The sequence below is a fragment of the Artemia franciscana genome, chromosome 15, assembly GCF_032884065.1.
Source record: "Artemia franciscana chromosome 15, ASM3288406v1, whole genome shotgun sequence".
NCBI classification, from domain to species: Eukaryota; Metazoa; Arthropoda; class Branchiopoda; order Anostraca; family Artemiidae; genus Artemia; species Artemia franciscana.
Window position 1 is genome coordinate 10,483,543 of NC_088877.1, and position 14,718 is coordinate 10,498,260.

General features: G+C 34.0%; 1 protein-coding gene across 1 annotated transcript in view; it reads right to left on the reverse strand.

Moving 5' to 3' along the window:
- Positions 1–6,329, reverse strand: part of LOC136036637 (protein diaphanous-like) — a 170,197-nt gene extending 163,868 nt beyond the window's left edge. Inside the window, exon 1 of the mRNA XM_065718937.1 lies at positions 6,184–6,329. The gene's annotated coding sequence lies outside the window, so the exon portion shown is untranslated. The remainder of the gene's footprint in view (positions 1–6,183) is intronic.
- Between the last annotated feature and the right edge of the window lie 8,389 nt (positions 6,330–14,718).

Sequence of the window (14,718 nt, forward strand, 5' to 3'; positions counted from 1 at the left end):
TATCTGGGGGATAGGGTTGAGGAAAAGTGTGAGGTTTTAAGAAAACATATTGGCATTATCATAGATTTAGAGGGGTTTACTCTCATGTCTAAAACCGCAGCGTTATCTGCAATATCATCGAGGATACTCATAAGGTTGCTTACTAAGTTTTGGTTGCAGGTTTCAACAACTGTTAGGTCATCCACAAATTTCCATCTGATGGGAAATTTCTTGGCAGAGCTATTTATCATAACAGAAAAAGGGAGGGGACCTAGGGGAGCACCTTGGGGTACTTCATAATGGACAGGAAGGTGACTAGAATAATGATTCTAATATTTGACTACCTGTGATCTATTTGATAAAAAGGAGGCAACCAATTCAATCAGGAAAGAATCAATATTGAAATCAGTTACAAGTTTCTCAAACAGAATATTGTGGTTAACAAGGTCAAATGCTTTTTGAAGGTCATTGTAAATTAAATTTATCCTAGGTAATTACCCTTAATGTCTCCACAGGTGAAATCAAGTAGGAAAGGGAAAGTTTGACAAATAAAAAGATTTTAAAATGAATTCTAGCAAATTCTCCCAGGGTAAAATTTCCTCTGAAATGTCACCACAGAAACACTTCCCATGGAAATCTCCCCAGAAGAAATTCCACCCCCCTCAACCCAGAAAATGTACACAGGCTTCCCAACAAAAAATAGTATATGTAAACAATGGGCGAAAATTATGTCGAGGGGGGCAATGTTTTATCCAAAAGCATAGTTTTTAGGCTTTCAAACTATGCTGAACAAAGTGACTTTCTCAAAATTTTATCAGACAATTTTGGGGCAAAAGGGTGTGTGGAGGGAGGGCTAGTTATCCTTCAATATTTCTAGTCTCTTAAAAAGGGTATTAGAATTTTTATTTTCCATTTGAATGGGGCCTCTTCCAACATTATAGGACTATTTAGTCAATATAATCACCTAGGGGAAAAAAAGAGAAATAAAAGTACACCTGTGGCCTTTCTTCTGGCAAAAAAAATACAAAATTTTCAAATTTTTGAAGGTGAGAGCTTGAAACCTCTACAGTAGGGTTCTCTGATATACTACATCTTGATGGCTTGGTTTTCATTAAGATTATCTTACTTGTAAGGTTTTTTCCCTTTTTTTGAAAATCAGACAAATTTTCTGAGGCTTGTAGCCTTTGATTGGGTAACACTAAACTTATTGGATTTTATATATTTGGAATCAGCATACTAAGTCAATTCTTTTGATATATCTATTGGTATCAAAATTCTGCTTTTTAGAGTTTTAGTTACTATTGAGCCACATTGGCTCAATACTATAATTGGTCCTTACTTACAGTTTTTTGCCACAAACTGTTTGAAACGAAAAATGTATTTACAGTTATAAGGTTTAAGGGCTCAATGTGGAATTAGTATAATCATTGAGAGCATTTCAATGCACATTAGTAAATTTTATCTGAAGGAAAGAGTTTCTCAGCTATTTTGCAAATGCAGATAGGTGAATGCAGCTTTCAGGAAAATCACTCTTGTCTACAGACATAAAAGGGGTGATATTATTATGACACATAAGCTCCTGAATTCTAACTCTTCATCAAAGAAGCCATCTCAACTTGACCAGTCTGCCAGAATTAGGGGGCATAGTCAGAAACTATATCAAAAGATAGCTGCCACTAGACTACACAACAACTTCTTCACTAGCAGAATAGTGAGTTTGTGGAATTTGGTCACCAAAGAAGCAGTCACTACCCCAGTACTGCTGCCTTTAAAAGAACCATTGATGGAGAATAGTCATCAAAGCCATGGCAAACTGAGAGGGATGCTGTTGAGACGTCCAACCATCATCATCACTAACAAGCAATTTTACAGGATTTAATCCTTATTTAGATTGACAATGCAATTTAAGGTAATTAGCTGCAAGCCTAAATTATGCCATAAGAAGATTGTTTTGAAGCATCTATGTCTGCTGTCTCCATGCCCAAGTGGCACAAACCTTTAATGAACTTGAAAAACTTTGTAGTATAAAAGTGAGAATTCCGCAAATAGATCTACAGCACAGCTAAAAATGTGTTCTGAGCCTAATAAGGTTGGTAAATTCTGATTTATCAGATTAAAGAATTTTACATTAGTGCAATAGAAAGGTACCCAACAGCTTATCACCATTCCAACATTTAAATCATTGCAATATTTTTATCACACAACCTAGAAAGTTGATTGTTCCAACAATGACCTTGTTTAAATTGTTTTATTAAGTATTTGATTAGATTGAATATTTGAGCAATATATAACACTACAAATTTTAAATACACTTATAGCCAAATCATAAATATACATTATAACCTTGATGCTAAGGTTGTAAAATGATCCTAAATTAAAAAAAAAATCCAAGCCATAGATAGACTTGATTAATTTTCCATGACAAAATGCAATGCTAAATTTTGCAATTACCTAATTTTTGAGATAGCTAAGAAATAGATATACCCTTAGAATCGGAATATCCTACTAAATTCAAATATACTACTCATTTGTGTTACAAATGAACTTCACCCCCTCCCTAATGTGCAAAAATATAACCTGAGTTGTATGTATGTGATGAGTTTTCTATAGCTTATTCTTTTCTTCAAATTGATTAAAGATTTTGTCAAAATAATAGGAAATTCATCACATATATATAACTCAGGGTATATAATTGCACATTAGGGGGGGGGGCTAAAGTTCATTTTTGACACAAATGAAATTTGTATTTGGATTCAGAATGCAATTCTGATTCTAAATGTATGTCTATTTCTTAGCTATTGCATAAGTGAGCTCATCACCAGTAATTACCAGTTACAAAAACAATAAGCAATATAGAATTCATTTCAATATGAAATTGATTTGATATTTGAAATTGATTGATTGATTCAACTCATTTAACACTCTGTCCAAAACCTCATAGAACTCTCTCTGCATTTTGTCTTCCATTGTTGTGCTTTCCAATTGTAGTTGTCATCAAGATGTCTCTTAGTCTTCTGAATATCTTCTGAACTCATTTTGATTTAGCAGGTATGGTGGAGAGAGAGCACTTGTTTCCAACAGATCAGCTCTGACATTTCTTTAGACTTGCTGTATAGGACACAAAAATACTCATCATCACACATTTTTCTCAGTTTGTTCTTTGTTGCACTGATTAAAGCGCAAGCTTCTGAGATGATAAGATCTGCTGCCTGTAGTTGTTCAGAAAGAGGGTTTATCACTGCAAAAACTTCATGAATGACATGCAAACTGAATATGAAGGGAAACAACTCTAGCTGGTTCTTAAGGCCCATGGCTTCTGCTGCTGCCTCTCTGTCAGAAGATTCTTGAACTACTGACAGAACTGCAAGTATGCAGTCATATCTAACCAGGATCTTGGCCACTGATCTATACCAGTAAGGCCAACATGTCACTACTATCCTTTCAAGCATTACCACAGGCACATTGGCAGTTTTATGGGCTTTGATGAACAACTGATATCAAGTGTTGCTGTTGGAGATGAAACTGTAAACTGTTTGCAAAACTGAACACATTGATAAAGTTCTTTGTATTTTCTGCATATAATTGCCAAGGACAAGGTTAAGTCTATGGGAATGATAGTGTGTGTACACTGCTTGTGGTGCTTTTTCCTGGAGAAAAGGTTTCAGGCTTACCTTGAATTTGCAGTAAAGGTGATAATTATATTTGCAAAGAACTTAAAAAGTGTATTGAGTGGTATGTTCACTTTACTGATGTGCTAATATGCAAAAAAGCAGGGTTTCCTGTTTTTTTCCTTTGTGGCCTGTACTCCTAAAAAGTGTCCACCCATTACACTGACCACATCATAGCACTGTCCAACACACTTTGACCAGTCAAGGCTGATACCCTTTATTTTGTTGTAAATGAAGTTGGCAAAACTCTCAGCATCAACCTTGCACATGTGGTAGCAACCTATTGCAGTTTCTTTGATTTTCAGGTCATGAACATAGCACATTAAGATGACATGTTTTTCTTTTTTTGAGAGGTCTTGTCAGCAAGAACAGCAAAATATTTTGCTTCTCTGACTTCTTTTGCATTAGAGCTTTTGATTTGATTTCCTATGACCTCAATGTAGTTATTTTGGTACTTGCATGACATGTAATGGTCATAGGCCTTATGAGAGTTTTTCATCAAGTCCAGGTTGATTTTCATTAAAAGATATACTGTCTCTACAAAATTCCCTCAATTGGCACTAGACTCCTCTTTATCATTGCCATGAAATGCAAGACCTTGCTGTCCAAGTAATGCTGTAGGTTTTAATAGAGCTTTTATATACTGTCTATTCTCTAGTATTTCGTTTTCATGTTGTTTAGAGAGGCATGATGCAACAGATTTAGCCACCTCCATCTCAATAGCTTTAAACTGAGTCAAAGAAATGGTACATGCCATGTGTCAGTTGCTGTTTTCATGCTGCCATATCAGTTCAGATTTGTCCTTCCACTTTCTAAAACCTATGTCAATGAATGCTCTAGCTCTATACATTTTGCCTGATCTTAGCAAGGATCCACTGAAATGTTGGCAATTGAAACAGAACACTGAGTCCTGTTTTATTGAATGTTCAAGCCATGGTTATGCCAAGAAATAGGATCTGTTAAATTCTTGTCTGCAGTTCCTGGTGGTGGTGGCAGGATAGTCAGTCAAAACTGGCTGGCAGGAGTTATTATAGGGTCCATAGACAAATTGGTACTAATTGTTCTGGAAGCCATTTCCTCTGTTTGTAGTTTGTATAGATCTGTCTCCTCAGAGAGTTGTCTCACAAATCTAGGGTCTGCTTGTTTGTTGATAAAACTTTGGTTGCTGATGAGTTGTCCCCATAAAATGCAGTAGACTTAAATACAGTTGGTTTGAAAAATGAAGCCAATTGTCATTGCATCTTATTCTTCTTCATTCCTTTGGGCTTTTATTTTCCTTTTTTTGCACCACTTACACCAGGTGAACTCATGTTTCAATAATCTGATTTTAACTTGAACACAACTCAACACTGTTTCATGGTTCTTTATTTGATGAAAGGTAGTGAGAAACTAAATACAAAACTGAATGACACCCTGGTTTAGATACCCCTCTTTTCTAGAAGCTAGCCTACACATGAATGTGCTGACTGACAGGATTCAATATTTACTGGAGACATTTCAATGTCTCTAAGCCTAGAAAGGACTTTATGAATCCCTGCCAAAAGACTGACCATAAATTAATTAGAGAGAACAGCAAAAACAGGATAGGCCTACTTTCTTGAAATGCAACAATCATTGAGTATCTTGAATTTGCTATTAAGTAATAATTCACAGTAGAAATACAGTATAATAAGAGAAAAAAGTAGAACAAGGACAAACAAACAAAGAATTACATGGTTGAAATTGGGCTTCTCCAGAAATCAGGGGAGGGCCATGGCCCCTCTGTTCTCCTCAAATGGCACCACCACTTGAAACCAGAAGAGGCTTAACATGGAAGCTTAGCAATACCTTCCTAAAGTATGTTTTTGCTCCTGGATTCATTAGTGAAAGTTCTATTTTCCTAACCTGTTCCCTTTCCATAATCTCAGTTTTCTTGTACTTCATATAAACCAAAGGTGTTTTGCAAGATTTCATTTTCCTAGCAAAGATTTTTAAAGGTCATCAAAGGTCACTGTCATCTAAAGGGAGAAGGAGTTGAGGAAGGGGTAAATGTTTGTTTTTCATATTATTGACTTAGCCTATCAATAAAGTGAACATACCACTCAATCCACTTTTTAAGTTCTTTGCAAATATAATAATCACCTTTATTGCAAATTCAAGGTTAAGCCCTTGAAAACAACCAAAACATTTCTAGTTTATAAGTAGGCCTATAATAGCCTAACTTAACCATTATATACTTTCTTCCCTTGGCTTTCATATTTAATCAAAAACCCAGTCAACAATAAGAAAGACAAAAATTTAGCAATGAAGGTACATCAAAAAACCTTCCACCAGACATAGGCTAATTTAGAATGTAGACCCATCCCTGAAAGTTCTATTTTCCTAACCTAACCCCTTTCAAATATAGCAAAAAGTAGCTAAACTAGAATTTTACCATGAACGTCATTGACGTTGTTGAAGTCATGCATCAAGCCTATTATCTAAGACTATTTCAAAATGAACTGGACTAGGAAAGAGGTAGGCTAATGTAGTTTATAAAAAAGCAAAGTCTACTAACGCGACTAAGATTTTATGGCCAATATTCTGACTTCATTAAACACTATATTTCGAGATAAACAGCTGACATGAGTTTAACTGTAAATTTAATTCAGCCAATAATTCAAACTGAACTGATAGATTTTCAGTTTCTTCTTCGCAAAATGTGGGGGAAACACCTGTTATAACTATTTAGGTAGGTTCAAATCTTCTCGTTTGTGTCACGATCTACTGCATCGTCCCGACAAAGCAAAAACGCCAAAATAACGTCATAGAAGCTTTTAATTACATTTTTTAAGGATAATCCTAGGGGGAAATCAGGGTACTTAAAAGGGAAAATAAAATAACAGATTTGTATAAATTTCCTGTAGGAAACTCGTGTTTTTCACCGGGCAGTTCCTGGAGTCAGTGGCACACGAGGCAGCTTACCTTGGCCGGCCCCTCTTCATTGAATGGCGCTGATTTCTCCTATAGTGTATTTGGTAGAAAAAATACTGTTACTTGGTAAAACAGGTAGCGAAGGTCATCAATTTTCTATATAATGAACAGGCATTTGATTCAGCTGACAGAAAAGCATCAGAAAAGGGTTTATCCTGAGACTCGATAACACATAGCCACGTTAATGTGGTTGTGGCGAACAAAATTAATATTCCTACAAATAGAATAGGAAATGAGGTTTTCAAAATCATTTTTTCCAGTGTGGCATCTTATTCAGGTATATGAATTATTTTTTTTGACTTCTTAATAACATACACCAATGGCTATGGGAAAAATGACATCAAAAGAAAATGAAAATCTATCATAGACTAGGAATCTCATAGGATGGTATTATAAATATGATTTTTGTGTTCCAGCAAAATCGATTACTCGATGCTCCACAGAATTTCTACCTGTGTTGGGTTTTTACTTAAATAAATGTACTTAAGTAAAGATCAAAGTACTTAAATCCGTTGATTTTTGAATTCCAAGTCCGTTGATTTTTTAATTAAAAAGGAATAGTTGTAGGCTAATTGCACATACTTATTAATTTTAAGAATACTTTAAGTACATACTTAAAAACATTTTTCATGCACTTATCGGTAATAAAGTACTAAGTACATTTTTGTCTTAAACTTCTTTAAAGTTGTCTAGAAATTTGAACAAATTTCAAAATGTGGAGCTTATTATACATGAAGGACATTTATAATAAATATAAATGTAATATTATTTGAAGAATGATTATTTTTGATACAAAAAAAATGTAATATTGTTTATTTATAATAAATAATATTTTATAAATTTTTGTCTCCCAGAGCATATGGGATGCTGCAGTCATATAGTGAACCTGGTTGCACAAAAAAATAGTGAGCGAGCATTTTTAATGTTTCATTTCAAAGACGTCATCAATCCGTCATGGCCAAATGCCAAAGCATATGAAATGTATAAATCATAGCACAAAAGCTGCCGACAAGTTTTTGTAAATTACTGGAAGGCACCCAGTTGTTCTAAATGTTATACGCTGGAACTCTGGAAGGCCTTCAGTAAACTAGTCATAGCATATTCTCTCAACCGGGTTTCAAATCACGATAGTTGACTCCAGGCTTGCAAGGGCAAAAAAAGAATAAGAGACACCGTGAGCTCAGAAATGAAAAAAAGCGCCATGCTTGTCTTCAGTAATGAGCTGGTTGAAGGTGCTAAGAAGTCAGATACAAATTAGACCAATGATTGATTTTCGTTGATGGAAGATGATGATACTGTCAGTGATCAAGAAGTAAATATAGACACTAGTCTAAAAGCTGAATTTTTCAACCTTTTTTAATACAGAGGAAGGACCCTCGATTTTCTGAAAGATTATCCAAAAGTCGGAAAACTATTTAAGAAATTTAATGTCCATATCTCATAATCTTTATTTGTTGAACGCCTATTTTTTGCTGCAGGAGATGTATTTGTGAAGCTTTTTTAACTAAAATAAACAAAGATGCCATGAGTCCACATTAATATAGGGGCTTTTTTCAGACATCATTTTTCAAAGTAACAGGATATTAAAATGTGCTATTGATCATAATGCTATGGCAACTGCTTAGACGAAGTTTTCATGGCTTAAGTTCGTTCTTCATTGACAGATTCTGACGCCAGGTTCTGGAATCTGGACCAACGAAGATCACTCGTCTATTGATGGATCTGTCAATCTGTCAAAAAATAGTCGGTCTTTATTGGTCCACAATCCGGAATCTGGTGCTAGAATCTGTCATTGAAGACTGAACTTCGGTATTTTGATTAAATATAACGCTTTGTTCACATTGATGTGACAAACAATACGGCCTTACTACATCCGACCATAGTAAAACAGCCACGTAAAGCTAATATTTTGTTCATTTTGATTTCTATTTCTTTCTTTACACGATGACACCATCAATTAAGCATTCTGATTGGTGCTTCATGCAAGAAAATAGAACTTAGCTTCATTTTCTTTATTCCTCTTATCAAGCAAATGTGAACAATGCTTAATGCGGCGTTCAGACGGGCGACATAAGAAAAATATTCTGTAAAAGGTAAAATAGCCTATTTGACGTAACAATTGGATATACCATGCTTGTTGCGTCATCCGTCATGTTCACCCAATGTCATAATGTCATCCAATTCAGTCATGATTCATTGCTCAATTAGTTAAAACCGTAGTGCTTGCTGTTGCCTGCTCTGTGAATGACGGAATGAAATGAATTAACATAGATTATTGCTAAATTATCTGTATACTGCGATACAACGAAACTCATTTGAAAATACAAGACTTTTCCTAAACAAAACTCAACGGAAAATTATTCATTATTCCTACAAAGTGATTTACAGCTGAAACTGTTCGTGGTATGAGACTAAATCAAAAGTACAGTGGATAAACGAAACAGTAGAAAAAAGGACTGATAATACACTGGTGGTTTCTTTTGTTTTCCAGTAAGTCAATTTTTGCTATTACTAAGATAAGATGGGCAAGAAAATAAATAAAAGGAGTCGTCCAAATATTAATTCTAGTGAGGATATAAAAACATTCAAAATACGTAAGGAAACCAGGATATTTGGAAACCAGTGACAACTCAGTTTTCGTTACTGACAATATCAGAAGACTTTGCGAAGATGATGGACATTATGCTTGAAACTCGTAGTTCAGTCCAATCAATTGAACAGCGATTTATTGTAGTATAAAATAGAATAAAAGCAATGTAAACGGAGCAAATAGTCTTATGGTCTGAATTCTCCGGGTTAAAGTCTTGTATAGATACTACAGAAAATGACATTTTCTTTGTTGAAAAATGATAATTTTCACGTGCAGTAAGAAGTTAAGTATTTTAAAGAAAAGACCATCTGTATGTCTGATAGGCTTATGGCTGCAGAGTATCAGTGTAACAAAAATAATGTGGTTATATGGAATGCAGTCTGTGAGAATGAAAATCAAGCTAAACGTATGTTTACCGAGATATGTACGGATGGGCTAAACTTACCCATACCTAATTACCTGACACCTGATTTTCAGTTGTTACATTAAAAAAAGATAAGAAATAATCTAGGTTAATGAAAAAAACAGTGTAAACAAGATTGAAATACTTAAACATGGGAAGAAGCTTTAAGGAAGTAAGACAGCAAACAAGGTAAACATTCATATGAGTAATGATGCCTCATTTTCTGTGAGAGGGGCAAGAAAATAATCATCTGAAAAAAAATTATGTCTTAAAACAATGGTTATCTTTTCACGGGTATCAAATACAGTTCCACCATATCTTCAAACTGAATGTCCAGGTGGGATAAAAGTGGAGTTTACTTGTGACGAATGGATTGAGGAATTAGCACATAAGCCTCTCCCCTCCACAGCTTCCAGAGATGCTAAAAATGAGTGTTTCATTTAATCTGTTTAGTTTACTTGTTGATTAATTATCTTCTCATTTTTAACTTGGTTTAATCAAATAGATACAGAAAAGTTGTAACAGATAAATTTAAAATGATTGGGTTAATGTTGCTTTTTATTTGTGGGTAAATAATTTTAAATTTGTGTTAATGAGAAAATTCGTCGAGTGGGTGGCAGTGGGCCAATGACCTTTTGAAAAGTTTTGCTTTGTGTCATGAAATTAATGCAATTTTTAAAATTGTATTTCCACCTTGACAGAATATATTTTGTGATTTTCTTTTGTATTTATCTAGGTCTAGATATATGTTTGGTTGATCAGGATTTTTTTTTGACGCCAATACCATCACATGCATTAACTTTTATTGATAATGAGTAGCAATATGTTTCTCCTGGAAACAGTTATGTCATGCACCTTGAAAGTCAGTTGACTTTTCCAGCAAGTTTATTGAAATGATACATAGAAATTCAGAAATTTTCACGAGATTTTCACGAATGAACCATCAATGTATATTTTTAAGGAGGATTCACTACCCTTGTATTGTAATAAGGGCCGATTTGGCCTTAATATTTTTCATTTGAATCGTTAGGGACGGAATTCTGTGCATAATCTTTATCGGAGCTAATAAATACTAATGTCTTCAGGTGATAGCTTTAACTGAAATGTGGTTAAAGAATAATAACTCACATTTGCTAGATATCCCTGGTTACTATTTATATATAAGTAATCGAGAGTATTACAAACATGGAGACCTAGCAGATTATGTTCAGGCTGAGTATAAGGCTTCAATATGATAAATCTCACAGTATACAGAGAGAATGCATGCGAGTGTTTTGTTTCGCATGTTACTAGAGAGAATTTGAACTTTTATATTGTTCTTGTGTATAGACCTAAACAGAGCCGGCTCCACGACTTTATGAACCTATTTGAAGAACAATTAATGAAACTCCCTATTAACTCTATGCCATGTTTTATTTTAGGGGACTTTAGTATTGATCTAGTAGATCAGTCATCTGCTAGCACTGAATTTATTAATAAAAGTCTATCTTATGGGTTTCATCCTTGTATAAATATCCCTACAAGAATTACGGGAACATTAGCTATTCTTCTGGATAATATCCTTTCTAAAGTGCCCTTGAGACTTCTCAGGGTCCTTATGAACGATGTATCCAACCACTTTGGAGTTTCAGCTATCTTTAGAACTACAACAAAGGAGGTTAAAGTAAAAAAAATCAAGGATTCCAGTGATCAACCGAAATACAATGGTAAAACTTGAAAATGATATAGAGAAGGTAGATTGGTATGAGGTTCTAGGCGAAGTTCAGGACGCGAATTCGAGGTTCGTTTTATTTTATGAAAAGTTTCAGAGTTTTAGAAATCAATTAGTCATATTGAAACCGTTCAATAGAAAAAATTCAAGAAAAAACTTTGGATAGTCCTGTGATTCTGAAGCAAATAAATGTAAGACATAAAAAGTTTAGAGCTCGAATAATTTACCCGATACAAGAAAATAGGCAACTATATAAAATTTATCGAAAAACGTTGAATAGAATTTTAAGAAAAGAAAAAAAGAAATATTTTGAGAAAAGTTTCAGGAGGTAGAAGAGTGTAAGTGCACCTGATGAATTAATTAGTGCAATGAGAGAGACTCTGAAGTTTGAAAATTATATATGTAGTGAATTTCAGAGTTATTTACGAATAATGGTCTGAATCTAGCTATGTAAGTTGTACCTGATAGTAATGAAGTCCTTAATGAGGGACCCAATTAATGTATCTCTTCACCCTTAGACTTGTAACAGTTGATGAAATAAAAAAAAATTATTTGAAGTTATATCTGAAGTTTTATGTGGATTAATTAATGAGTTTTTTTGTCAAGGAGATTTCCCAGATTGCTTTAAAGCTGCCCTTGCAACACCAAGTCGTAAGAGCGGTATTCAAAATTACTCATGAAACTATAGACCTATATCTGTTTTACCCATTTATTTCCCGTGTTATAGAGAAGTGTTTTGGAATTAGAAAGATGAGTCTTTTGGGGGATTATAAGTTGCGGGTAGAGACACAATTTGGGTCCCGTAGAAAAAGGACAACAGAACAGGCGATGCCTTATTTGAAAACTATTGCTACTGATGTATTAAATACAGGTTTTAAATTAGGTGCTGTATTTTTAGATCTGATGAAAGCGTCGACACTTTGGATGATGAACTTCTTAAGAAGTTTGAGGTGTATGGTTTTAGGGGGAAATCTCTAAATTTTTAAGAAGATTTTTTAAGTAATCGTTATCAGTATTTCCAACTAAATGATTCCTCTTCAGGAAAAAAAGTGTCTGGAAATAGGTGTTCCACAAGGATCAGTTCTTGATTTTACTGTATTCTTGATATTTATTAATGATCTCCCAAATTGTCTAAATAATTTTTACTACAGAATACATGAACTAACGGTAAATCTGATTAATCAAACAGTTTCACTTTTGTTGATGACACAGCAGCCATTAGCACAGCTAAGACAGTGGAGCTGCTGCAGATTTCCATGAAGGGACCAGTAAATAGAATTGTAGCGTGGCCGTGGGTAAATAAACTAAGGATTAACATGGATAAGTCTAACTTTATTATCTTCTTAATATCACCGGACTTTTACCCATGGATCAAGGAATTAGATATGTTCAATGGCGTTATAAAACGGACTGTGTCTTTGATATGCCTTGGGATTGTAATAGATGAAACTCTATCTTTTAAGCAACATGTGACTTTAATTAGCAAGATTCTGGCAAGAAATAAAGGTATAATGAAGAAACTCCAACACCCATTTTTATTTTTCTTTAATGCACCCGTGTAAACTTTATTGTTCCAGTGTTTGGCTCTCTATTTTTTTTCTATCCTTAAACAAATAAGAGTCCAAAAAAATCAAGCAGTAAAGATTTTAGCCGGCATATCTCCACGCCAGTCTGTTTGCGAAATTTACCCAACTTTTAAAATTCGGCCGGCTGTAGGCCTTCGTAAATTCTACGTATTGTGGTTTATTTTGGAATGCAGCAGGATATTCGGCCTCGTTGTTTTAGAACATTAGACCATTAGATCTAATGTTCATTCTCACGATACAAGGGCTACTGTTGACTTCTATATATCTAGAGGTATTTCTTCCCGTCCATTTTTTTTTTTTTTTTTTTTTTTTATAGAGGTACACGGAAGTGAAATATTTCAACTAGTGATATTAAGATTAGTAGAGACCTCAATATATTTAGAAAAAAATATTAAGGAAATGCTTTTTGCTGAAATGGGTTTTGATTGATTGATTTATTTATTGCGGGGGTTTTGTTGATATGATGTTCCCGGAGGAAAAGTATAATATATGATATTATTTTGTAGCTATTGTTTAGTATGTGGTGTGTCGGTAGCCAAGTGTTCTTTTTGTTGTAAGGATTTTGCTTTCTCTACCTCCTCCACGGACAAGCTTGACTTTTTAGAGGAAGTAGCAATAATGTTTTGTTTATATGTTTTGTCAATAAACTTTTCGCTAAAGTCGCTATGAAAGTCTATACTGGTTTAATTTTTAGATAGTCTCTATTATTACAATGAATGAAGGGCCATTTTTTTGTGTTTTTGTTTCAGCTTCAAATGATGAATTTTCTTACTTGACTGTCTTTTTTTCCAAAAGTGCTTTTCAATATTTTGTTAGAGTGGACTAAATTTATCCTTGACTAGGTTGCAACAATGACTAAAAGTAGTATCGATTACTTTTACCTGGTTTCCCTTATGTTGTTCAGGGGGTGTAATTTTACGAGAATAGAGGGGGGGGGCGAAATACATTTCACATTATGTTGGTGAAAACTATGGTGTTGTTTTTTTCTAATTAAAATTTCAAAAAGATACTTTAAAATAAAGGTTCAAACAAAAGTCACAAATAAAAATTAATGAGCAGGGGAGGGAGTATCGGCCAAAAACAAGAAACAGATTTTTTTGGTTACTCTACTTTCTATTGCTTGCCACTCAGTTACTTATAGTCACTCTTTGAAATTTATAGTGTCGAAGACGCCGACTTTTGAATTTGCAGCTACCATGTCTCTGAATCCACAATAAACGTTGAATTATTTCAAGAATAAATTTTAACCAGTTTGTTAAAAGAATACTTCACTTGAATATTCGATAGCTAGCAAAAGAAAAAAAACAGGCAAAAAATATAGTGTATTCTCATTTATGACAGCTGAATAAAAATACACTGCCCCTATTTCCAAAACAGTGTGCTAGGTCTTTGTACCCCCCCCCCAACCCCACCCGCCCGAAAAAAACTGACCCTTTAATTTATTTCCAGATGTGATAAAAAAAATCTACGAATAAAATTCATTTTCTACAAGAATTAAATCTGATATTGATTAATCTAAAGTGATTTTATTTAATTAATATTTTAATTATTTTAATTTGTCTTATTTTTCCATGTACATTTTAAATTTTGAATAATCAATTTTTAATAAATTAATTTCTAAAAATTAAAAATTTACAAACTTCAATAAAACCTACTCATTGTTAAATTTAGAAATACTGTAATGGCGTTCTACCTATTACATAAGGTCCCGCAATCGTTTTCAGAGCAAAAGATTAGTGATTCGCTGAGGGTTACGGAAATAAGGCCCTTAAATAAGAAGAAAACAATTTGCTTATTCTATTGAAGGGGCACCCTGTTATTCAAACACA